Here is a 25,431-nt window from a genome sequence, read left to right on the forward strand (position 1 = left end):
TTTTCCAACCTCTGCCTGTTACCCATTTCCAAAATCACTTCCACATTTTCAGTTATCTTTACAGTAGCACCCCACTCCTGGTACCAATTTACTATATTAGTCTGTTCTCACACTGCTAATAAGGATATACCAGAGACTGGGTCATTTGTAAAGGAAAAATATTTAATTGACTCAGTTCAGCATGGCTGGAGAAGCCTCAGGAAACTTACAATCATGGCAGAAGTAGAAGCGAACATGTCTTTCTTCACATGGCAACAGCAAGGTGAAGTGCCAAGCGAAACAAGGAAAAGCCCCTTATAAAACCATCGGATCTTGTGAGAACTCACTCACTATCACAAGAACAACATGAGGGTAACTAACCTCATGATTAAGTTACCTCCCACTGGGTCCCTCCCACATCATGTAGGGATTATGGGAACTACAATTCAAGATGAGATTTGTCTGGGGACACAGCCAAACCATATCAAACAACATCAAAATTAATAAATTTAAGGGTAAATTTAGCCAAGGAGGATGAAAGATCTGTACACTGAAAACTATAATACATCAGTGAAAGAAATTAAAGACATTAATAAATAGATATCCTGCATTCTTAAATTGAAAGAATTAATATTGTTAAAATGTCTATCCCATCCAAAGCAATCTATGGATTCAGTGCAATTCCTATCAAAATGCCAATGTTATTTTTCACAGAAATATAAAAAAGAATTCTAAAATTCATATGGAACCACCAAGGACCCAGACTAGCCAATGCAAACTTGAGAAACATTGTTTTGTTAGCAGGTCTATTATATAGTTATCAGAGTCTTGCCTAAGACTTGTTATTTATATTGCAAGGTTTTATCCAGCTCTTCAGCTAGAAAGAATGCATGTCAAGTGTTAACATGATGGTGCTATGTTATATTAATGAACAATATCATTTCTTATTTGAAAACTTAGTTATTATGACCACATGAAGATCAAGATCACTTAGGAAGAAAACCATGATGTAACATTACACTATTGATCATCACAGTCTTTGAATTAAAATAATACTTTTACATTATCTTTTCTATTTGAAAATGCTCCTGCTAAAGTGTGGGGTTTTCTTTCCAGATTTTCCTCCACCAGCAGGACTTACATGTGCTTTGTTTAGAGAGCTGACAGGTTGTACTAGAGCATACTACAACTGTGCCTCTCTGGCCTAGCAACATGTGGTGTCAGATGATCTTTAATGACTAGGGTATGGGATTCAACCCTTAGAATCTTTAGGAACAGCAGACAGCTCTTGAAAACAGGAGATATACATAAGGGCAGAGCTGAAGGAAACTGCTTGCATTTAGTTTAAATGGTGCCAAACCTTGCTATCATTTGTGGGTCACTGAGTTTTTTATCTTTTTACAGATGTTTTTGAGTATCAGTGACAGATAATTTGTAATAGCATTAACATTTTAACAATGCATGAAAAAAGGAAATATTTTCTTTACTTTTGCATTCAGTAATTTAATGTACATTCAGCTCTTTAAAAGAACAGAGGATAAAGTTAAAGTTATTGGAAATAGAGGAAAGTTATGACAATCCTTTATTTTAATGACTTATAATGGAAGTGGGAGACAATATAAAAGACAATGCATGAGAAAGCTGAATATGGAATAATAATAGAAATCATAGTGGTTAAGAAGATTGTTTTTAATTTATCCTGTTTGACAGAGTAAGTTACATTTGAGAGCACACAAAAGTAGAAAAGTTCATTCATACAAACACTGTGTATTACACAGTGTATTATTTTTGTATGTCAAACATGCAGGTGTGCCCTTGAAAATTCCGTTTTTGACTTCTTTTTTTTTCCTTTTTATTCACAGCCAAAATAACAATTAGAGGCCATGTACATTAGATGTGCAATTCCCAGCTCTGGCTTTGTTGACAGCAGATATTAGGTGGAATGGAGTGTCTTCTAGACACACTTGTGAGTTAAACTTAATTTATAGAGGAGGGACAAATTAAGGGACTTGACAATGAAGTCATTTTTACAATTTATGAAACCTGATTTCTTTGTCCCAGCTTAAGATGAATTGATTCTCCATTGATGTTTCTTTATATCTATCTCTTAATAAAAGATATTGTTCAATTAATAAAATTCTTTAAACAACTATTAGTTATCACTTTAAGAAGTTAAACATTGGCTTAAAGAGAAAGGAAGTCTATTAAAACCATACATTTGGTTTTCTCTAATTTTTAGAAGCCCACATTTTGTGAGTTGAAAGTGTCCCCAAAACAGCAGGGGTTTGGTCTAGGTTCTGCTACTCACTGCACAGAAAGCCAATGACTGAGATGACAAGTATTACCAAGGAAGAACGAAGAAGGCTTTAATTGGGTGCTGCAGCCAAGAAGATGGGAGCTCAGTCTTAAATCCCTCTCCTTGACTGTCTAAAATTAGGTTTTTATATAGCGGGGAAGAAATGTAACAATGTGTTAGAAGACAGGAACTAGAGAGGGGCAAGGAAACAATCATGATGAATGAGGGGTCTGGCATCTCATTATCTGGATGCCCTGATCTGGTGAGTTTCAGTTCTTTGATTTTTTTTTTTTTCTCAGAGGCCTGAACATCATTTCCTGAGGAAGGAATGCAGATAAAACAAACATAAGTTTCAAGCTTTAAGACCAGACGGATCAATATCTATGTTTATCCAAAAACAACTGTCTATGGGACTATTGGGGCGGTTTCAAGAGAATGAATTTCAAGAGAAAGAATATTTGATGCTTTTGGAGGCAAAACTAACTTATTCAGAATACTATTTCCTAGAATATAAAGAGATGTGTTATTCAACTAAAGAATAGTTTGTGTTCTCACTCATAAGTGGGAGTTAAACAATGAGAACACATGGACACAGGGAGGGGAACATCACACACCGGGGCCTGTCGGGGGTGGGGGCTGGGGGAGGGATAGCATTAGGAGAAATGCCTAATGTAAATGACAAGTTGATGGGTACAGCAAACCAACACGGCACATGTATACCTGTGTAACATACCTGCACGTTGTGCACATGTACCCCAGAACTTAAAGTATAATTTAAAAAATAAATAAAATAATAAAATTGCCTTTCAAAAAACAAAAAAAGAAATATTGAAAAGCTACCCGGTATTTTAACAGGCACGTATTTTTAAAATAAATTTTATTGCATAAAAAAAGAATAGTTTGTTGGGTGAAAGGGAATTCATTTTATTTTATTATTTTTAAATTTTACTTTAAGTTCCAGGATACATGTGCAGACCGTGCAGTTTTGTCACGTAGCTATACATGTGCCATGGTGGTTTGCTGCACCTGTCAGCCTGTCATCTGGCTTTTAAGCCCCGCATGCATTAAATATTTGTCCTAATGCTCTCCTTCTCCTCACCCCCCCACCCCCCGACTGGCCCCAATGTGTGTTGTTCCCATTTCTGTGTCCATGTGTTCTGAGTGTTCAACCCCCACTTATGAGTAAGAACATGCGGTGTTCGGTTTTCTGTTCCTGTGTTAGTTTGCTGAGGATGATGGCTTCCAGCTTCATCCAAGGAGAGACGTTGGAAGGGACCTATTTAGTGTCATTCTTTTCTCCCCTTTTTTTGTCTGTTACCAGTGTGTAGTTATTGGGATGGTGTGAACAGGCTGTATGACTGAGAATGCTGTAAGACAAGGGTCCCCAAACCGTGGGCCATGGACCAGTACCTATCCATGGCCTATTAGGAACCAGGCTGCACAGCATGAGGTGAGCAGTGGCAAGCACGCATTACCGCCTGAACTTCACCTCCTGTCAGATCAGCAGCGTCATTTGATTCTCACAGGAGCTCAAACCCTATTGTGAACTGCTCAAAGGATCTAGATTGTGCACTTCTTATGAGAAATCTAACTAATGCCTAATTATCTGAGGTGGAATAGTTTCATCCTGAAACCATTATCCACCCACCCACCCCCACCCTCCAACCATGGAAAATTGTCTTCTACGAAACCAGTCCCTGGTGCCAAAAAGGTTGGGGACCACTGTTGTAGGAGAAGGAGATAAGCAGAAATATTTCCTTGTTTCCAATGGAGCATTCAACCTTCCCAGAGAGCTGACAAAGTAGAAAAGAGGCAGACCTCCCTAGCAACATCACATGAGTACAAATTTTAAATTTAAGAGTACTTTATTCTGTTGTCTCCATTTATACAGATTAATATTTAACTTTTTAATAACTATATTAGCAGGAACAACTTAGTTGTACAACAAATCTCTTAAACTAATACTGCTTGTTATAATTTAAAGAGCATCTTTATATTCTCTTCTTTCATTAACAAGGCTGAAAGGAAATATTACTCTGATTTTAGTGATGAGAAATTTATACTCAGAGATTTAGCCTTTTCACCCAGCTAATAAAGGGTAATGCCAGAACTTGAACAATGTCTTCTGAATGTGATCCATTTGCTTTTGTTTCACGTCTGGTTCCATAAAGTGAATTGCAGTTTTGAGTGGTGCAGTGAATTGAAAAGCAAGCCTTCAAATATGAGTTGATTTTTAAGAATCAACTCTTCACTGTAATAGAAAATCTTCCCATTTATTTTTTAAAATCTGATTACACAACATAGTAGGTTTTTTTATCTGCAGAGTGGATTTAGGATGAAAGGTTAAGTTTTCTTTCTATTTCCTTCTGTGCTGTTTTAATAATTTTTTCAATAGGTTCACACTGTTAAGTACTTATATTCACTCTATCTGCAATATAAACAATAAAATAACAATAGAAATATTTAAGATTTGTAAATAGTCTTTTTCTCTCCCAAAATACCACCACATTTGTAATTTTTTCTTTAGTTTGTTATCCTGTCTCACAGTTAAAGCGACTGAGTCACAAGCAAATAAAGAGTGTTGGCCAACGTCTCATGGCTAGTTGGTGTACAGCACAAATCTCAGGTTCCTGATTTTAGGCTAGAGCTCTTTGGACCGCAAAAGTGATTTATTTATTTTTCTTTCAAATATCCCCTCTTTTAGCCTTAGCTTAATTTTTCTGAGACTAATAAGACTTTATAAAATAATGTATTTCAGGTATGCTTAACCATTTATCATTACATGTTACAAAATGACCTGATGACATGAAAAGTGTGCATGTATCTTTTAAGAAGTTTTTTCAACTCCAGAAGAACTTATCAATTTGGAAATGTTTAATTCACCATGCCACATTGAAATATTGCAATAAAACATTGTGATTTATAACACCATATTGTTATAAATCTAAATATGAGTGACTTAGTTTAGTCATATTTTGTAGGTTCAAATGCAACATATATGTATAACATGAAATTATTAAATGTTAATGTTAGTAGACGTCAATGCAGCTTAGAACTAAAAAAAGGCACGTCTTAATTTCTCTTAGTCTGAAATCTTACTTTTAGCAATGAACTTTCACATCCTAATTGAAATATAAACAGAAAAGATGTGTGTTTTCTTTCCCAGCTCTTTTCTATTTGCATGATTATACATTCTGACAGACACAAAATATTTATGTATTCAGTGACACCTCTTTTAATTAAAGCACTATACAGTATGAGGGTATAATGCCAGACCTCTCGTTATTACCCAAAGGAATGTAGTTGGTATAAAAAATAGTTGGTTAAAAAGTGATTACCTCAGAAAGGGTAGCTTAATTATATGAGCATTTGCTTGACTCCGGAGAATACTTTGCAAGCCCAAGGACAACATTTACAAGTATAACCACATGTCACAGCAACTTTCCTTGTACCAATATACACTATAAAATTAGTATCCAAACAAGTCTTTGCTCACTTCATGTGGATTACTTGGAAAATAGTGTCTTGTTAGATTAAAAAAAAAGTGATTGTTTAAAAAAGTAGCATCACATTAGTAAAATTCAAGATATTGTTTAGAATTTACTAAGCGTCAAGGTAGTGAAGATGATCAAAGAAGGATCATCATAGGCTAGACATGGTAGCTCACACCAGTAATCCCAACATTTTGGGAGTCTGAAGGTGGGAGGGTCCCTTGAGCCCAGGAGTTTAGAACAGCCTGGGCAACATAGCGAGACTCCTTCTCTACAAAAAATAAAAAATTACCAGGGCGTGGTGGCATGCTCCTGTGTCCCAAGTACTCGGGAGCCTTAAGTGGAAGGATCACTTGAGTTCAGGTGGTTGAGGCTGCAGTGAGCAGTGACTGTGCCACTGCGCTAAAGCCTGGGTGACTGAGTTGCCCTTGTCTCAAAAAAAAAAAAGGAAAAAAGAAAAAAGAAAGAAAAAGCAAAAGGGATCATCGTGTTTCGTGTTTGGCAGCATGGCTTGGTGGAGAGTGCGGCCTAGAATCCTGATTCTGCCAGTTCTTTTTATGTGACTTGGATAATTTATTGAATCTCACTAAGGCTCAGCTTCCTCATTTGTAAAATAAGTATAATAATGTGTCCGGAATTGGTTCCTTCCAGTGGGTTCTTGGTCTCACTGACTTCAAGAATGAAGCCACGGACCCTCACAGTGAGTGTTACAGCTCATAAAGGCAGCGCATCCGGAGTTCTTCGTTCCTCCTGGTGGGTTCATGATCTCGCTGGCTTCAGGAGTGAAGCAGCAGACCTTCCCGGTGAGTGTACAGCTCTTAAAGGCCGTGGGGACCCAAAACCTGAGCAGCAGCAAGATTTACTGCGAAGAGTGAAAGAACAAAGCTTCCACTGCATGGAAGGGGACCTGAGTGGGTTGCTACTGCTGGCGAGGGTGGCCTGCTTTTATTCTCTTATTTGGCCCCACCCACATCCTGCTGATTGATCCATTTTATAGAGAGCTGATTGGTCCATTTTACAGAGTGCTGATTGGTCCATTTTGACAGTGTGCTGATTGGTGTCTTTACAATCCTTTAGCTAGATAGAAAAGTTCTCCAAGTCCCCTACTGGATTAGTTAGACACAGAGCCATGATTGGTGCGTTTACAAACCTTTAACTAGACACAGAATGCTGATTGGTGTATTTACAGTCTTTTAGCTAGAAAAGTTCTCCAAGTCCCCACCCATCCCAGAAGCCCAGCCACTTCACCTCTGAATAATACCTCTCTTACTTGGCTTTAATGAAAATTAGCAATAAGATAAAGTTTGTAGTGCAACACCTCATAGTGCAGCCGCTCGTAGGCACTGAATAAAGTTAGTTCTGATGATTATTCTGCCTTTCGAAAACATCAGGTGCAATAAAAAATGATGCAACAAGAAAATATTCAGGTTCCGCATCTAAAAATTAAGATATAGTGATACCTACCTTACTGAGATATGGTGATATGGTGAAGCACCTAACACAATGTTGGACCTCATAAGCTTTCAATGATTGTCCGTTACTTTCAGATTTTCAATGAGCTATAAAGACAAAATGCAAATGAAGTTGAAAGGCATTGTCAACCATAGCGTCATGCAGATGCTACTTAATATAACTTTAAAATACATTGAAATTTTAATAAGTTTGTTCCCTTAGGAAAATAGCTAAGGAAAAATGCATAATTACCTGCTCTTTACTTATTTTCATTATTTAAGAAAGCATTACAGGAACGGTAAGAGATGTATAGCTCAAGTAAGCAAAGAAAGCTTTCTTTTCTTTTTGATTTTGCACTTGGGGAATTTTTCTTGATCTTCTTCTTCAAAAGGAGCAGAGAATTCATTTATGTGTACCTGGGGTCCTGATTATTACAAAAAAAAAAAAAGAAGAAACAACAACTTTCCATACTTTGGTAAAACAAAATAATTCAATTAAGCTTATTCAGGGCATCTTGGTGTTTTAGCAAAGTTGAAAAGGACACTTGACTCTTGTTAAGGGGAGCTCTGTAGACATTTATGTCTGGGGGAATATGTTACTCAGTTTGCAGCATGATAATAAGCTCTAAACCAGAGAACTATATCAGTTGCATAGACAATGAATCCAGTCTGGAAGATAAATTGTTCACTGAGGGTAAGGTGGCTGAATTTCTGATGTAAGTGGCCATATAATCATGAGAGCTTTACCTCTAATAAAAACATAGCTTTTGGTTCTTAAAAAACAGTCACCTTATCTTTAATGAGCAATTTGACTTTTAGGCTTAATGCATTAGTCTCTTAAGTGACAAATTTTTGCCTGCGCTAAAAACTAGTTGGCAGAATTTTGACAGTGAACAGAAGCTGTCAGACAAACCCATAATATTTCCTCCACTAGCTGATCTGTTCAATTTTAAGCATTGAAAGCTTAGGTAAAACATGGAGAGAGCTTGTTTTATGGTTTCTGGGATAATTTTTTTTATATTGCTTGACAAGCTCTAAATAAACAAGTATCTACATGTAAGACATACTTTAGAAATAAAAATACCTGAAATGGTGGTTGCCAGAATTTGAGAGTTGGGGGATTGGGGAGATGTTTGTCAAAGGACACAAAATTTTAATTAGATACAAAAAATAAGTTCAAGAAAACTATTGTGCATCGTGGTGACTATAGTTAATAACAATATACTTGAAAATTGCTGGTGACAGATTTTAAGTGTTCTCACCACACAAAAAATGATAAGTATGTGAGCTAATGTATGTTAAATAGCTTGATTTAGCCATTTCATAATGTACACATACAGAAAAACCATATTGCACACCGTAAGTATATACAACTTTTTTTTTTTTTTGAGACAGAGTCTCACTCTGTCGCCCAGGCTGGAGTGCAGTGGCACGATCTCGGCTCATTGCAACCTCTGCCTCCTGGGTTCAAGCAATTCTCCTGCCTCAGACTCCCAAGTAGCTGGGATTATAGGCGCCCGCCACCATGCCCGGCTAATTTTTGTATGTTTAGTAAAGATGACGTTTCACCATGTTGGCCAGGCTGGTCTCAAATTCCTGACCTCTGGTGATCCACCCTCCTTGGCCTCCCAAAGTGCTGGGATTACAGGTGTGAGCCACCACGCCCAGCCTACAACTTTTACTTGTCAATTAAAAAGTAAATTTAACAAAAGAAAAAATAAAATTAACAGGAATTTTGCAAAGCCTTTATATTGGGTTTATTTCACATTTGTATCAGTTCTTTATTCTGTTTTACGGTAGGAGAAAACTTTTTATAAATCTGGAAAAAAAATAATTTTTTATATAATAGCAAAGCTTTAAGAATGTTAAAATGTAAATGGATGACTGATGAACTGTATATCAGTCTCAGCCAGTTATCCATGATTTATTTTTATTAATTGTAGATAAATCTCACCGTTACCTATACATGATTTACTTAGATATTTATATATTAATTATCTTGAGAAATATATAAAAGCTCTCATTAAAGAAAAATAATCAATTTTGTGTTAAGTGACAGTGCGTGCAAAGTATAGAGACTGTTAGAAATTGATCACCTTTGTGGTGCGCCATAAATGGGATTAGGAGTGTCGGTGGTGTGGTTGTGACTGTTTTGCAAGTGGTCAGGGTTTGCTCATTGAGAAGGTAGAATATGGAGCCCACATTAAATGTGGTAAGGGATTTCATCAAGTAAATATCCAGGGGAATAATTTTCCTGCAGAGGGAATAATTAAGAGTTATATAAAAACATTACAGGTATGTTCAAGGAATCGTAAGGTGTTCAGTGTGGCTAAAGCAACTTGAACTAGGGGGCAGTGATAGGAGAGGAAATGACAGGGAAGATGGTGGTGGCAAGGGAGATATTTGGAAAGGCCTTATAAGAAGCTACGATGGCCTGATTCCAAGTAAAACATGGAGACATGGCAGGCCTTTGCCTAGAGGCGTGAAATAATTTTACTTGGGTTTCTTTTTCTTTTTCCTTTTTTTTTTTTTTTTTGAGACAGACTTTCACTCTTGTTGCCCAGGCTGGAGTGCAATGGCGTGATCTTGGCTCACTGCAACTTCCACCTCCCGGGTTCAATTGATTCTCCTGCCTCAGCCTCCCAAGTAGCTGGGACTACAGGCTCGTGCCACCATGCCCGGCTAATTTTGTGTTTTTAGTAGAGATGGGGTTTCTCCATGTTGGTCAGGCTGGTCTCTCACTTCTGAACTCAGGTGATCTGCCTGCCTCGGCCTCCCAAAGTGCTGGAATTACAGGCATGAGCCGCCACACCTCGCCTTTTACTTGAGTTTTAATAGGATCACTCTGGCTGCTATTGAGAATAGTACATATGGGGTAATGATGCAAGCAGAGACCTACTGTAGTACTCTTCAGGAGAGAATGGTGGCTTGCACAAGGATGGAAGCAATGAAGGTGGTGAAAAGTGGTGAGTTTCTATATTTATCAGGAAACACCTAGGATGATATCTTAATAGACCAAAATGTGAAATGTAAGAAAAATAGAGATGTCAAGAAGACACAAAGATTTTTGGCTTTGACAACTGAAAGAATATTTACTATCAATTGTGATTGGTAAGAATGCACATGGATCAGGAGTTCAGTTTTAGATGTCTTAATCTTAAGATGTCAATTAGACATCTATGTGGAGATGCTGACTGGGCAGTTGGATATAGGAAGTTGGAGTTTGGGAGAGTGGTCCTGGCTGGAGATATAAACTTGGTAGTTGACAGCATATGGTTGTTATTTAAAGACATGAGACTGGTTATCACCAAAGAAATGAGTGTGTAGATACAAAAGGGAAGAAACCTTAGAGAACTCCAACTTTTGGAGATCTAGGAGAAGGGAAGAAACTAGTCAAGGGGACTCAGGAATGACTGTAAAAGTAAGGGGAAAACCTGAGTGTGTGGTATCCAGGGAGCCAGGTGAAGAAAGCTATCAAGCAGGGAGAAAGGATCAGCTGGGTTAAATGCTGTTGATAGCATCAAGTAAGATGAGGAAATTGATCATTGATAAGGTAGTTTACTGACTTGTGAGAACAACATCAATATCCAAATGAAAGAAGACACTTAAATGCTACCAATAATAGACAGCTTAAGACTGGGGGTCACAATCTTATGGCCCACTGCCCACATGTAGACAGAGATGGGCCTTGAGAGACAGTGTTTAGGAAAAAAATAATTGATTGTGAAGGCTATTGGGAGATATGTACTCTCTTATTAGCCATAGACCCATCATGTCATATTATTTTATATTTGAGGGTCTTTACACATTTATTATTTTCTTTTTGTTGTTGTTGTTTTCGAGACTGGGTCCCACTCTGTCGCCCAGGCTGTAGTGCAGTGATGCGATCAGGGCTCACTGTAGCCTCAACCTCCCAGGCTCAAGTAATCCTCCCACCTCATCCTTCTAAGTAGCTGGGACAACAGGCATGCACCACCACACCCGGCCCATATTTATGATTTTTGCTTGGCTCCTGAAACAGCATGGCTGCTTTGAATTTGTGACCCCTGGTTATTAAGTGTGTTTTTGCTTTGGCACAGGAAAAAAATAAAACAGATGTAATTTTGATAGCACAGTTATTTTCATTATTATATAGATGTATAAGAGACTTGGATTTCTAGCTCAGGATAATTGAATTTTTCATCCAAATTGATGTTCCTCTTCAAGGCCAGACATACTTTCTCTCTTCTATAAGGGTATTGAATGATAGACTTTTTGTTAGAACTCTTGGTTTGCTATTTGGCCTTTCCTAATCTCTCTTCACAAAAGAGAGACCTGAACACAGAGGTTAAATGTCTTGCACAGCAAAGGCTAGCTGTGATATGACCAAGACTCTTAACTTGTCACTCAGCCCTGAAGATTATATTGGTCTTCTGATGTGAAGTTTACTGTTCTTTCTTTTATGCTATCTAGCCACTTGTTCAGTTAGCTTATTCATTAATCACCGATATATATGAGGCATTCTATATTTATGCCAGTAATACATGTAAATTGCAGCCATTTTTAAAACCAGGAAATGCACTTAAATTGTATGTTTAAATTTATCAGAATCACATATGGTGCTTTTTACCACATATAGTAGTTTTTAAGATTATATTTATCCATATTACCTCCGTAATTATTTATGATCAGGTTAGCTTAAGTGGAAGAAAGCCGTATTAATGCTCCACTTTGGTTTTGAGATAACTGCTGGTATTCAATCCATTATTCTTATCCATTAGAATTCCTCTTTTGTCCAGAAATTGTTCAACTCTTAGAATCAAGTATCTGTACTTCCTCATTTATGTTTCCCTCACTCCAAGACTAAGTAGACACCATGTCTGCATCCTTTCCTGCCACACTATGGTTGTAGAAAATATATCTATTTAGATATAAATTGCAAGAGTAAGAGGGTTAATCATATAAAATTATCATAGAGTTGTAATTGAAAATCTCTTTTAACAAATAAAAAGAAAATCACTTCTAATTATATAGTCTGTTGGCCTCTTGTCATTGCTGTAGCATGGTTGTTTATTTTGTGTTTTTGCCCAGGTGTTTAATTCAGCCACTGTCAGCCTTACGAAAATAGATAACTGTACAAATAAACCAGCTTCTGACTAAGACTAGCTAATTTTTTTTTTATTGCTAGGCCCAAATTATTTTCAATGTGTTAAAGAAAGAAACACCCCAAACCACATTGACTTATAACTGTATCTATGCAGGATTTTGTTTCAATGGCAGTGTATAAGGGGCAAAGACTTCTCTCTTGCTTTCTCCTTAGCTATGAGTGGACTGAGTCAATGAGCACATGTTAAGCATTTGTAGTGAATATCCTGATTTCCTAGTGCTTCAGAAGTAGCAGGAACAGTCAGTCTCACTCACCACTCAAACAGATCTGGAATTCATCTTCTCTTTTTTCTCATTTCTCCATGCCATAATTTATAATGTCATCACCCTTTCTCCTACATATGATCTAAAACACTGGCATCTAAACCTAATTCCATCCTAAATCATACTTGGCCAGCATAGTTTGTTTCCTTTATTAAAAATTTGAATGTAATACCTGGGGGCAGGGTGAGTGTGCTGGATTCTGCTTTAAATTTGCATGATTTCTGAGGCCTTCGAAAGCATTTGGATTTTTAAACCTTCCTTAGACAGTTGTAATCCAGTCTCCTAATTGTTTTCTCCTTCAAGTTGTAAATCCCCCCTGTCCAAATAACCCTCCACCCTTTCCCCAGATTCAGCAATCTAAGAAAACAGTTCTGATCATATAACCCTCCTTTGTAAATCCTATTCACTTCTCTATTGCATGAGGGGAAAGATCCAAACTCTAACATGGCAGATGAGAAGTTTCATCACATGGTTCCAGTCTGCTTTTCCCAGTCCCTTCATTTCCACTTTTTGTTAACATCCTGCCTCCACAACATACACCAAGAGCTGCAGCAGAGCAAGTTATACCTAGTCCCGTTAGCCTGAGTGGTCTTTCAGGACCCTTTCTTATGACTGTGCTTTTCTCTGCCTATACTCACTTTGACTTTCTCCCTTACCTGGAAAATGCTTATTCTTCTACTAAGCCCCAGATTATATAATAATTCCTATGTGAAGAGTTTCCTGAGTCTCCGGGGAGGTTGATTGTTTTTCTGGGCTACCAATCACACTTTGCAAATCTCTTCATTGTAACACTTACCATAATGTGTTTCAAGATTTATGTGTCCCGGCTTCACTTTGCTGTACAGGAAGCTCTGTGATAAGCATGGTTAGATCAAATTTATTTTTGTATTAACAACACCCAGTAGTGTCTGGCGCATAATAGGTACACAAGGGATGTTTCTTGAATAGGTGAAAGAGGAATCTCCCTATTTCTCCCTACTTATATTCTGTGGGCATCTGCTGTCCCCTTGCTGTCTGTCTGATCCTCAATCTCTTCCTCTTCTCCACTCAAACTTCCTCATGGTATTTTGCTTATTCATCATACATCTTTACCCTCTGGTTTTTGAGATGGTGATAAAGACAGGGGCCAGGGCTCAGGGCTCTGTGATTGATACTTCTAGACATCGCAGTTTGGTTTGGTGCCACCATCAGTGACAGCAGCTGCTATCATTTTTCTCAGTTTCCAGGATTCTTCCAATATTTCAGGGCATAGCCTAATTCTAGAGCTATCTCTGATGATTTGAGGTATATGGTATGTGTAATTCAGTACTTCATATCTGCATTTATTATTGTATATGAGCCTTCCACAAGGGCATTTTTGTCTGTTTAAAATGTAATAATAAATCAAATATGTTGAATTTTCTGTATATCCGAATGCATTATAAAACTATTTTAATGGCGTTTGAGATAAAATTCAGACTGAACGTATCATATACTAATGACATCATGTTAATATGCTTGTAACAAACGTGAACAAGGTATAAGCTGTGAATAGATAACCATAATAAAATTCAGTAGGTTTGTTCTTGAGAGTGAGGTGTCACAAATTCTGCTATTTGGCGAGATATGGACTATGAAACGCAAAATTAGCCTTCAGGGTTTAAATTAACCTATAATAATTTCATTGCTTAAGAATATTAAGGCAACTTAATACTTTTGTTAAAGCATAAATGCAAGACAAGAAAGAGTAATGGCAGGCTGTTTTACTTTTTATATTGTCTTCTTTAATGTATTTCCTCTTTTCCTGCCTGCCAATGCCATTCATATTATATTCTTTTTACCGTGAAAATGGAGCATATAATTTTATAGATAAGAAAACAAAAGCTCAGGGAATAAAAATGGCTTGCTCAAAGACATACAACTAGTTAGTAGCAGGCTGGGACTAAAATTCAGATCCCTTCACTCCCACACTAAGGACCTTAACATTATCATATGCTGTTCCCCTTCATTTGACTTTTTTTCTAATCTTCAGAGTGTGTGCTGTTTTATTTACTTCAAAGAAGAGATGCTCTGTTTCTCCATAAAGTGATTACAAATCTGTGGAGCTACAGTCATCATAGTTGTTCCTACAAATAATTTAAAAGCAAAATATTGAAGTATGCCTTATCTTCACTGCCAATGAAATTGTGACCAAATGGTAATTACTGAATAACAAAACAGTCATATAGCAACCAATCCAATTGTTTAATGCTGTATCTAAAGGCAAACATTTTAAAAAGCAGTGAGTTAATACAATTTTCAAAAATTTGACTCATCAACCTGTCTCAATAGTCAACAGTTTGAGGATTGCATCAAAAAATGGGCAGGCAATGATGAGATTACCAAATGATATCTTATCTTTAAATACCCTGGTTTAAAATTAGCAAGAATACATTTGGTGTCTAATTTCTGCAAAGTAAAAACAGCTTTGGTTGTTTACACTAAGTTTAGGGCAAAACTCAGTTGAATGAAAGCAAGAAGTGGAGTAGAAATTTTAGCATTTTAAAAGCTGACAGCTCTAACCTGAACCAGAGTATTTATGTTATTAAAATAGTCTTGGAATCCTAGGTCAGGCAATTCCATCTTTCTGAACTGCCCTCTATACACTTCTCCACCAGCAATACTCAGCACTTCTTTCAAAGCAAAGACTCTCAAGCTGACCCAACACAGGTATGTTTCCTTGACCAATCTGTATCACATTTTAATGATTTCTCGACAGTATTCACAGCTCTTTCTAGCTCTGTATCTTTTGATGGATATCTTAGGGAAGTAATTTCAGCAAGTGACAATTTTAAAAAGCTGGAGGGTTTTTTCGTTTTGTTTTAGTTTGGTTTGGTTTTGAGACAGGATCTCGCCCAGGCTGGAGTGCAGTGGCACGAGCTCAAGCAATCCTCCTGCCTCAGCCTTCTGAGTAGCTGGGACTACAGGCTCACACTGGCTAAATTTTGTTGTTGTTTATAGTAGGGACAAGGTCTCACTACATTGGCCTTGCTGGTCTCCAACTCCTGAGCTCAACAGATCATCCCGCTGCGCCCTCCCAAAGTTCTGGGATTACAGGCATGAACCACCATGCCCAGCCCCAAACTGGAGATTTATATAGAGCATTTTATGTGGCTTTGATGAAAGATATGTAACACATATCAAATTATAAAACTGTAATACTACTTTTTTATATTTAAAAAGAAAGAAATGAATAGCAGTTGAATTTAGTTAATTTGTCAATCCAGTAAATATCATTGAGTGTCTACTAGTTTTGAAGTCCTGTGTGAAGTTGTGTGTATATATATATATATACACTGAATATATATATATACTGAATATATATATACACTGAATATATATACATATACTGAATATATATATACACTGAATATATATATATATATAGTGAGCAAGATTTGTTCTCATTCCTCAAGAAACTCACAGTACAGTGACAGTCTCACATTTTGTAAATATTTAATAGCTAACTCGACAGTGCTATGACTGACAGGTTATTTGTGATTTTACCTCCCTCCCCATTCAATCATTGAATGAAGAATTGAATAAGGAAAAAATGAAGGAGAACCAAGTTCCATCAAATTGGTTCCTATCTTGGCTATGTTTTCAATTAGTCAAGAAAAATTTGGCTTGTCCTTGCCGAAATTGTATATTCAACAAAGATTTATAGTTGTGGTTTCCTAAGTGCTCTGGAAGTCTATAATGATGCAGTATCTGATAAAAAAAAAAATGTGGCTACCTGATAAGTCCCCCACTGCCTGCTGTTGCAAAAAATGATTCACTAGAAAAAAAAATGATTTGGAATCAGAAATTATAGGTTATTTTCTGGATCTACCACTTAACCTTTTATACCACTGTATTAGTCCATTTTCATTGTGCTGATAAAGACATACCTGAGACTGGGCAATTTATAAAAGAAAGAGGTTTATTGGACTTACAGTTCCACATGACTGGTGAGGCCTCACAATCATAGTGGAAGGCAGGGAGGAGCAAGTCACACCTTACGTGGATGGCAGCAGGCAAAAAGAGAGCTTGTGCAGGGTAACTCCTGTTGTTGTTGTTGTTTTCTTTTTTTTAGGTTTCAATATTTTATTCAAGTTTAAGTTATGTTAATTACAGCATTTGAAGGGGAGGATCTAATTCCACAGAAAATGGAAGACTCTAAAATGTACCCATTAGACTACTAAAAAACAAATTGAGGGGTGAGAATATAACAGAAGTCCAATTTAGATTCTGAGTGTTGTCACCATGTGATTACAATCACACAGACGCTTCCAAGCTTATAGCTGGAGTTCCTGGAAGCTATTTCATACTCTGGTGCAAGGGCTAAAAAACGCAACACAGGAAGGAATAAGTCCTGAATTATTGGCTTCATCACATCCACCCTCTCCACCCCAAAATGGCACAAAAGAAATAGTGGCCACACCCTGCAGACCTTTTGGTGTAAAAGAGGTAACGATGAACTGGGCTGGGAAAAGGTCATGAAGCTCTGTCTAAAAGAGTCCCATTCAGGTGAGTTTGTACACACCATCAAGCAGCAAGCCTCTCATCAGTTAGGGTTAGGAAACCGAGGTTCGATTCTCAGGAAATCACAATTTCATTCATTTACTCAATATGAATTTACAAAGCGCCTACATATTATCAGCTTCCACTTGCAGCCATTTCTAGATAAAAAAAGAAACCTGGCATCTCAAAGTGGCTGCCAAGTTCCCCCAAGTCTACCACTGAAAGGGCCTTTTTTGGAAATGAGTTTCTTCTGTACCTCTGAAAGGGTAACATCTTAAAGCTGAATCATCTTTAACCTAGAGGTCTAACATCCCAGACATACAACATTAAAAGATACACTAAATACTTGCATCCCAGACATACAACATTAAAAGATACACTAAATTCTGAAGGTAGCTATGCTTCAAAATAGTTTAAAATTAAACAATTGTACAGTATTCATTTATGCTTGAAATTCCAGTCCTAGACCAAGCTTGTTGCCACCAGCATTGACGTTCTTGCCATCTAGAAGAGATGACAGTGTCAGTTTGATACCTGGCTTTAGAGTCTGAGTGTATCCTAAACCTATCAGGCTGGAGTTGTTCACTTTAGTCGAGAAGCAGGCTTCAGGGTCAATCAAATACTTGGCTGCTGTTCCGAAACGCGTGTTACTGTTTCCTGCTGTCCAGGTGAGATTGACAGCGGTCTCCAACTTCTTGTTCACTTTCTGGTAAATGAGGCCGCCAAACTCTGTCCCGTCATTCACATTAGTGTGAAGTTGGAATTCATGAGTCTTGTAGCCAACTGCAAAGTTGCTCTGGGTCACTCCGGGCTTTGCAGTCTCAAAATTCATCTGGTAGCTGGCCAGCCAGCCCTTGTAACCCAGCACCAGAGCACCCCGGATGGAAGGCCCAGCAATGTCGAAATCTATGTCGCAGTCCAGGGTAATGTGCTCCTGCTTGTACCCTGTCTTGATTTTAGCATCTTTTTTCCCCCAGTCTTAGGTGAGAAGGATGAATCGAAGGTCAGCTTTAGTCCACGTGCAAGCTGATCTTCCACAGTAATCTCGGTGCCTAGTGTATTGTCGGGTGTTCTATTTCTCTGTAAACGTCAGGCCGTACTCAGTCCATCTGTACTTGGTTTCCAGACTGCCCGTCACTTTGGTGATCTGTGTTGGCTGAGCCTGAGCTTGTAAATTCCAACTCATTCTCAGATTTTGTTTTCAAATCAAGCATTATTAAGCCAAATCCATAGCCCTTGGTGAAGACATCCCTGGCAGATTTGCCAAGATTGGCATACATGGGTGGCACACCCATCTTATGCTTAGAGGCAGTGGCAGTGGGCTAGGAGGCAGCTATGGCCGGGGCTGCGGTGCGGAGGCAGAGAACCAAGTGGAGCTAGCTGCCGGGCCCAACTCCCGTTTTTAAAACCATCAGATCTCGTGAGACCCATTCACTGTCAGGAGAACAGCACGGGAAAGACCCACCCCCCTATTCAGTCATCTCCCATCAGTTCACTCCCACAACCTGTGGGAATTATGGGAGCTACAAGATGAGATTTGGGTGGGGACACAGAGCCAAACCATATCAACCACCAATAAAGCCAATTTAATAAAAGGAAGAATATATGTATATGTGAAAAATACTATATGTTATAATCTGTAGACAAAACATATCATAGAAAATTGCTCATATCTATAGAGGTATTTATTATATATGTAGACTGTGTTCTTATTGCATTATTAGTATCTAAAGTTACATTCGAAGTCTTTAGTTTAATCTGGAAAATCATCTCAATTTATTATGGCATACTTCATATGAAAATTGCTTTTCAGTTTTTTTACTACAAAATATACATCTGAATATCTATAAGTCAATGATGTTCTTTAACCTTAGGATTATTATAGTATTATTTTTAAATCAGGGGAGACTTTAAAATAAAGTGAAATCCGTGTGGCATGACTGTCCTAATTTTTACTCTACCTTATTAAAACCGTTTTAATAGATTTTTACCCATTAGAATCATACCACTCCGGAGGTTTTCACTTTTTTAATAAATATTCTGCTAGCTTTTAGTTTCAACACCTATGTATTTATTCATTTTTATTAGTTTAATCTCTTTAAGAATATGTGTGAACTTTTGTCATAATGTTCTTTGCTTAGTTTTTTAAACGTTATTTGGTACTGTTTCTTTAATCAATTTAAAGATAGTTCTTTTTATCTACTTAATGATTCTTAAAAGTTCTTGGAGTAACACCAGAGCTATTTGTTGTGGCTGTTGACTCTTTTCTATGGCAAATTTTGAACTCTGAGCTAATCTTCAGAGATAATTTATCTGTAGGAATCCTCTTCTGCCTGGATTGAACATTCTTCCTAGACAAGTTTTGAGTTTACCACTACTAAGGCAACCAGGGAGTATTACCTTCCGGGGACCACTTTTTACTTTAATATTTTACTTTGGGTATCCGTGGATCATGTGAGTAATACAAATTCAGACCATAACCTGTTAAAATGAAAATCTGCATTTATAAGTTCTCAGGAGAGCCTTTCTCCCACCCCCCATCCAGAGACCAGACTAACATAGGCATAGTTCCTTGGAATCTCACTGTTCTGATGGCATTTTTTAAAATCCAACATATGTATGCTTCTTCAAAGTCTTGGCTTTGTTCAGGGGATCTCATTTCCAAATTCCCACTTCAAGTGAACCTAAGACCTTAGCCTTGTGCCTTGTGTTCTTTCCTTGCAATTGAATCACAGGCCCCTTGCTTTGAGGAACTGTAAGTCCTCCCACAACCTGCACACCTGCCACCACAACATCATCGCTAGGGCAGCCTTGATGTCAGGACTTTTTTTGTTGTTCCTCTAAGGATTGCTTTCCTTTTCTTATGATCTAAGTAACACACATAAAGGAGTGTTGCTATATTTTCTTCAGCAGTTCTATGGGTTTTGTAGCAGGAGAGTTTTCTGGTTATTTTTCCGTATTAACTGAAATGGAAATCTACTAGGTTTTACGTGCTTAAAGTTTAATTTGTCAGGCCGGGTGTGGTGGCTCACGCTTGTAATCCCAGCACTTTGGGAGACCGAGGCGGGTGGATCACAAGGTCAGGGTTTCAAGACCAGCCTGACCAACATGGTGAAACCCCATCTCTACTAAAAATACAAAAATTAGCTGGGTGTGGTGGCGCATGCCTATAATCCCAGCTACTCAGGAGGCTGAGGCAGGAGAATTGCTTGAACCCGGGAGGCGGAGGTTGCAGTGAGCCGCGATCGTGCCACTGCACTCCAGCCTGGGTGACAGAGTGAGACTCTGTCTCAAAATAAATAAATAAATAAAAAGAAAAAATAAATAAAAAGTTTAATTTATGACATTCAGGGAAAACCATACTCAAACCCTATTTTTCCCCTGGAGGCTTTGCATTCTTCAAAGAACATTGCCATATTCCATCTGAAATGGAGATTTTGCTGAGATTTTTGTTTGTTTTTGCTTATATCTGGACTTAACTTTTAAATACAACCTTCTTGTCTTCTTTCCTGTCTTCCAAACTCATGGAGTTACCATTTCAGAGGGAAAGTGTATGCTTTATAAAACTAGCAGAAATCCACATCTAGCTTGAAATCTACTTCATAAGAAACTTAAATTAATTCAGAATAAAACTAAGCCAAATGCTAAGTTAAATGCTAGTATGGAAAATTGTCTTTTTAAAATGCATCTTTTTTTAAAGAGCTTGAAATGTCTGGTAGAGACGCATAATTCTTTCACGGAAGGGTTTCATGAAGCACAGATGTTTTTCAGCCTCCCACGGGGATATATACCACCACAGTGAGGACAACAGATGCCTCTTCCCTCACTTTCCTATCTGGCTTCATTCCTTATGAATCTATTTCTTTTAGTGATTAGCTCAGAGAAGCTTATTTCAGCACAGTTAACCTCAACCCCTTCTTGAAAGTAGATTTTATGGAATGAGGTAAGGAAGAAATAGAACAACTCATTTAAAAATGCTGGCAGTTTCAACTGCCAATTTTTGGGGGATACCATTTTCAATTACACCCACTAAAATAGTAAATATCTAAGAATTCAAAGTAGTTTAGAGAAATAAAGTTAATAACGATTTAAATTAATTGAATTATAAATGTGCTAACTTTCTATTAAATTATGTGTGAATCAACCATTTTAAAATTCATTCTTTATGTGTGTCATTGATACTATGTTAGTGTCAAGATGTAGCAACTGAGCCATATTTATGTGTATGTAAGTTTTCTATTGCTCCTGTAACAGGGTATCACAAATTAGTGGCTAAGAACAACACAAATCTATCATTTTATATTTCTGAAGGTTAAAGGCCCAACAGAACTCAGTGGACTAAAATCATGGTGGCAATAGGTTTGTATTTCCTCTGGAGCCTTTAAGGGAGAAGCCATTTCCTTGCCTTTTCCACCTTCCTTGGCTCATGTCTCTTCCTCCATCCTCAAAGCGACTCTGCATTTCTCTCACCCTTCTTCACCTCATGTCTCCCTTTGACTAGATCTGGGAAATGTTGTCCTTTTTTAAGCACTCATGTGATTTGATTGGGCCCACCTGCCTAACCCAGGTCCTTGAGTCTCTCCGTCTCAAGGACCTTAAACTTAATCACATCTGCCAAGGTCACTTTTGCTATGTGAGATAACATAGTCACAGGTTCTGGAATTGGAGCTCAGACATCTTTGGGGGCCACCATTCTGTCTTACCATGTTGTATGTAATTAAAACCTTGCTCTCAGCTGTCTAAAAGTTTGCCTGAGCTAATGAATTGGCAATGTATTCAATCCAATTCACTCCCTAATATCATCATGATAAAAAATTAACTGAAATATTTTAGATAGGGCCAGGCCAAAAATGAAAATTGTCTCCTACAAAAGGAATGATTTAACATTGTCTTTTTTGAAATGGAGTCTCCCTCTGTCACCCAGGCTGGAGTGCAATGGAGTGATCTCAAGTGACTGCAATCTCTGCCTTCTGGGTTCAAGGGATTCTCCTGCCTCAGCCTCCCAAGCAGCTGGTATTACAGGTGCCTGACACCATGTCCAGCTAATTTTTGTATTTTTAGTAGAAATGGGGTTTCACGTTGTCCAGGCTGGTCTGGAACTCCTGACCTCAAGTGATCCACCTGCCTCATTCTCCCAAAGTGCTGGGATTACAGGCATGAGCCACCACACTAGACCCAGACATATTTCTTCTTAATCAAATAACATTAAATTGGGTTATATTATTAAACTTAATGAGTGTCTACTGCTTACTTTATGTCTAGATGACAATGGACAGGTGCTTATTTATTTTAAATCTACTCATTATTTATATAAAAGCTTTATAATTTCTCAGGTTGGTATTTTTTAAAGTTTATATTTAATTTATATTACAAATGATTCATACTACCCACTATGAAGATTTTACATTGTATGATGGAAAAATGCTTCATACATAATTTGCCTATAATAAATATTAAGAATTTTATGGAATCATTCATTTTCATTTTAAGAAATACAATGAGAGTCATTAGAAAAAAAGAGAAACAAAATGTTTGAAACAAGTATTACCATAAAGTGACTTTTTTTTTGCATTTCACAGATGCACAAAATTTGTGTTAAGGTTCATTTTGAAAGACCCAATGGTCTTTCAAAAAAAAAAATGGTCTATTAAAAAACTATTGAAAATTATTTAAAAACTAAAAAACTCACAAAAATAATTTTATCTGGAGAGAAACCATTCTTATTCATCTTTGTATCTCCCATGATATAATGGCACGTTTGTTATTGTTTTTTTCATTTATGAGCTGTGAGGATATCAAAGCCAATTCTTTTTAGAAGTTAAAATTTTAAAATTTAAAACCAGAGAAAAATCTTGGAATAGAATATACCTGTATTATAGTATAGAACTATGTTCTATTGATGAGCAATACTATAATACATAGCACTATTATTATAACATTAGATTAATTTTCTGTGTGAAGTCGGCTGCTTTCTCTTCCCTTTCCTCTCTTTTCTTCTACTCTCTTTCTCTCCTTTTTCTTTCCCCTCTTTCCATTCCTCTCTTTGAACCTTTTATGTTCTCTTCCTCTTTTTCCCATATCTAGTCCTCCCTTCTCCTCCTCATACTGAAGTAATTCAAAATCTGCTACTAGGAATTGTTCAGTTAATATATCTTAAGACATGTGTCATGGTGACATATATTGTTAACTTAACATGTCTTCCTCTTTGTTTGCTGAGGGATATGTTGTCTTAATCTTTTTTTCCCCCAAACATTGCAATTTACTTCTCTCTCTCATACAAATAACCATAAACTAATTATAGCAATCAATTTGCATGCAGTAATTACATTACCTATGATAATTATGATATGTGCCACCTGGACCTGTATTTGTTTTAATGGGAAGAATCAATAATTCTCAAGTGGGCAGAAGTGTGTAGCTGATTATGTGTTCAAGTGATCAGAGATTAGGCAGCATTTGATTAAATGAACTGCCTGGATATTTCGCAATTACTTTTGATCAGTCTGCTATGGCCACTGCTCCTGGCTGTCATATAATGCAGTTGTTGAACACTAGTCTTACATACTCTGGTAGAGGACACAGACCAGTGCTACCATGGTATAGTGTAGATCCAGAACTCAATACAATCTCTTAGGGTTCTTCCAAAGAGAATGATTATACTACTCAATGTGAATAAGCTCAGCTGTCCAAGGCTACCCATTGTTGGGCTTCCAAGAATTCACTTCTTGATTCAAATATATATCCATTTCACAGGGGACCACTGATACTTCCTTGGCTGGGAAGAGTAAGAGTGACTAATTACTACTTTCTGCACAATCTTCTCTGGTATCAACCTGAAGCGGGGGCTGGGGGCTAAGGATCCTTGTTATAGTTTGGCAACGGTAGAAGTCTACACCCTCCTCTTGGCTGGTGTGTGTTGGGTGGGGCTACATTTTTTTCCTGTGGTGTTTGGCTGGAGTCAAAAAGTTATCATCTAACATTCTCTCCCTTGGTAAGCTGTCTCTTTCCAGGACCTTTGGCTACTGAGAACAGGCTTTTGTTAAGACTTTTTTTTTTTTGGCCTGTGTCTCTTGGTGCTTCCAGGTTACTGGCTTTTCCAGTACCCAGTCTGGGATACATAAGGCAAAAAGAAAACCCAGGGAGCTCACCATCATGTCTTTCCTTGAGTTCTGAGGTCTCTGGCCAATGTCTGACTTCTCTTCACACTGTGTTTACAGAAATCACTTTCTCTTAGACGTTCCAAGGATTTTTTCTCTTTTTTGTTGATTCTATTTAATTCTTTTTTTTTTTTTGTATGTATCTTGGAGTTGGTAATTCTGGATTGATGTTCTCAGGAACTTGGTGTGTTCTTTCAATATGTAGTTTCAATTTTTTTTTTAGTTTGTATTTGTTCAGTTACCTTGTTATTGATTTCTTCCTCAGTGACTCTTGTGATTTATATGTTGAATCGCGTTTACATGCTTTCAACATTTGACACTTTTGATTAAATCATTATCATATTTTTTAATTTCTTTTTTTTTGCATTTCAAGAAATTACCTCTGTTTGACCTGTATATGTTTTGTTTCTTTGTCTATTCCTTTGAATTTAGAAGGAACATTTTTGAAATTAATTTTTTCTTTTATTTCCAATTGTTTTCTAAGTTGTCACTTAAGTTTTTTTTAACAATATCTAACTCTGCTTTATATTGCTCTTTCGTGCATTGTATAATTATCTTAATGTCTGTTAGCTTATTTTTAAATAGTAAGTATTCATTTTAATCAATTTTTATGAGCTGGAGGGATGCTATTCTGCTCCTTATTTTTTTTTTAAATCTTATAGTAACTTATGTGAGATTGTCCTCAATAATATTCCATTGCTCGTGCTTATGTACGATTAGGTTTCTTAAACTTCCAGATGAAGGCAAGATATAGGGAAGCTCATCAGAGCTGCTTTCACAACTAGCTCTACCTTCACAGAGCTCCCTTTCCTGCTGTGTTAAAAAAAAAATGTTGACTTGCCTTCTGAGATGTCATGGTACCCTTCCTCTCCCCTACTTTGCGTGGGCCTTATCTTTTCTTTATCACTATCATTCCTATGCTGCTTAATTCTTATTCCAAACCCAGTAGTTTTGTCTTGGTGTAGTGCCTTGCTCTAGAAGGAAGCCCTGGCTAGTCATTTTCAAATGTATATCAATCTACACTACTGTAGTCACTTCAGTCATAAATGCTGACCCCTTGAGTTCTCTGACTTTTGGAGGGGGCCAAATACCTCTCAATTTCAGTTACTTTCTCAATTTTGCCTACT

The 25,431-nt window shown here is 37.3% G+C and overlaps 1 protein-coding gene and 1 pseudogene across 2 annotated transcripts in view; one reads left to right on the forward strand and one right to left on the reverse strand.

Moving 5' to 3' along the window:
- The window catches only part of PCDH11X (protocadherin 11 X-linked), an 837,092-nt gene that overhangs the window by 185,683 nt on the left and 625,978 nt on the right, over positions 1-25,431 (forward strand). The window lies entirely within an intron of this gene.
- On the reverse strand, positions 17,495-18,442 carry LOC129024872 (voltage-dependent anion-selective channel protein 1-like; annotated as a pseudogene).

The sequence above is a fragment of the Pongo pygmaeus genome, chromosome X, assembly GCF_028885625.2.
Source record: "Pongo pygmaeus isolate AG05252 chromosome X, NHGRI_mPonPyg2-v2.0_pri, whole genome shotgun sequence".
Lineage (NCBI taxonomy): Eukaryota > Metazoa > Chordata > Mammalia > Primates > Hominidae > Pongo > Pongo pygmaeus.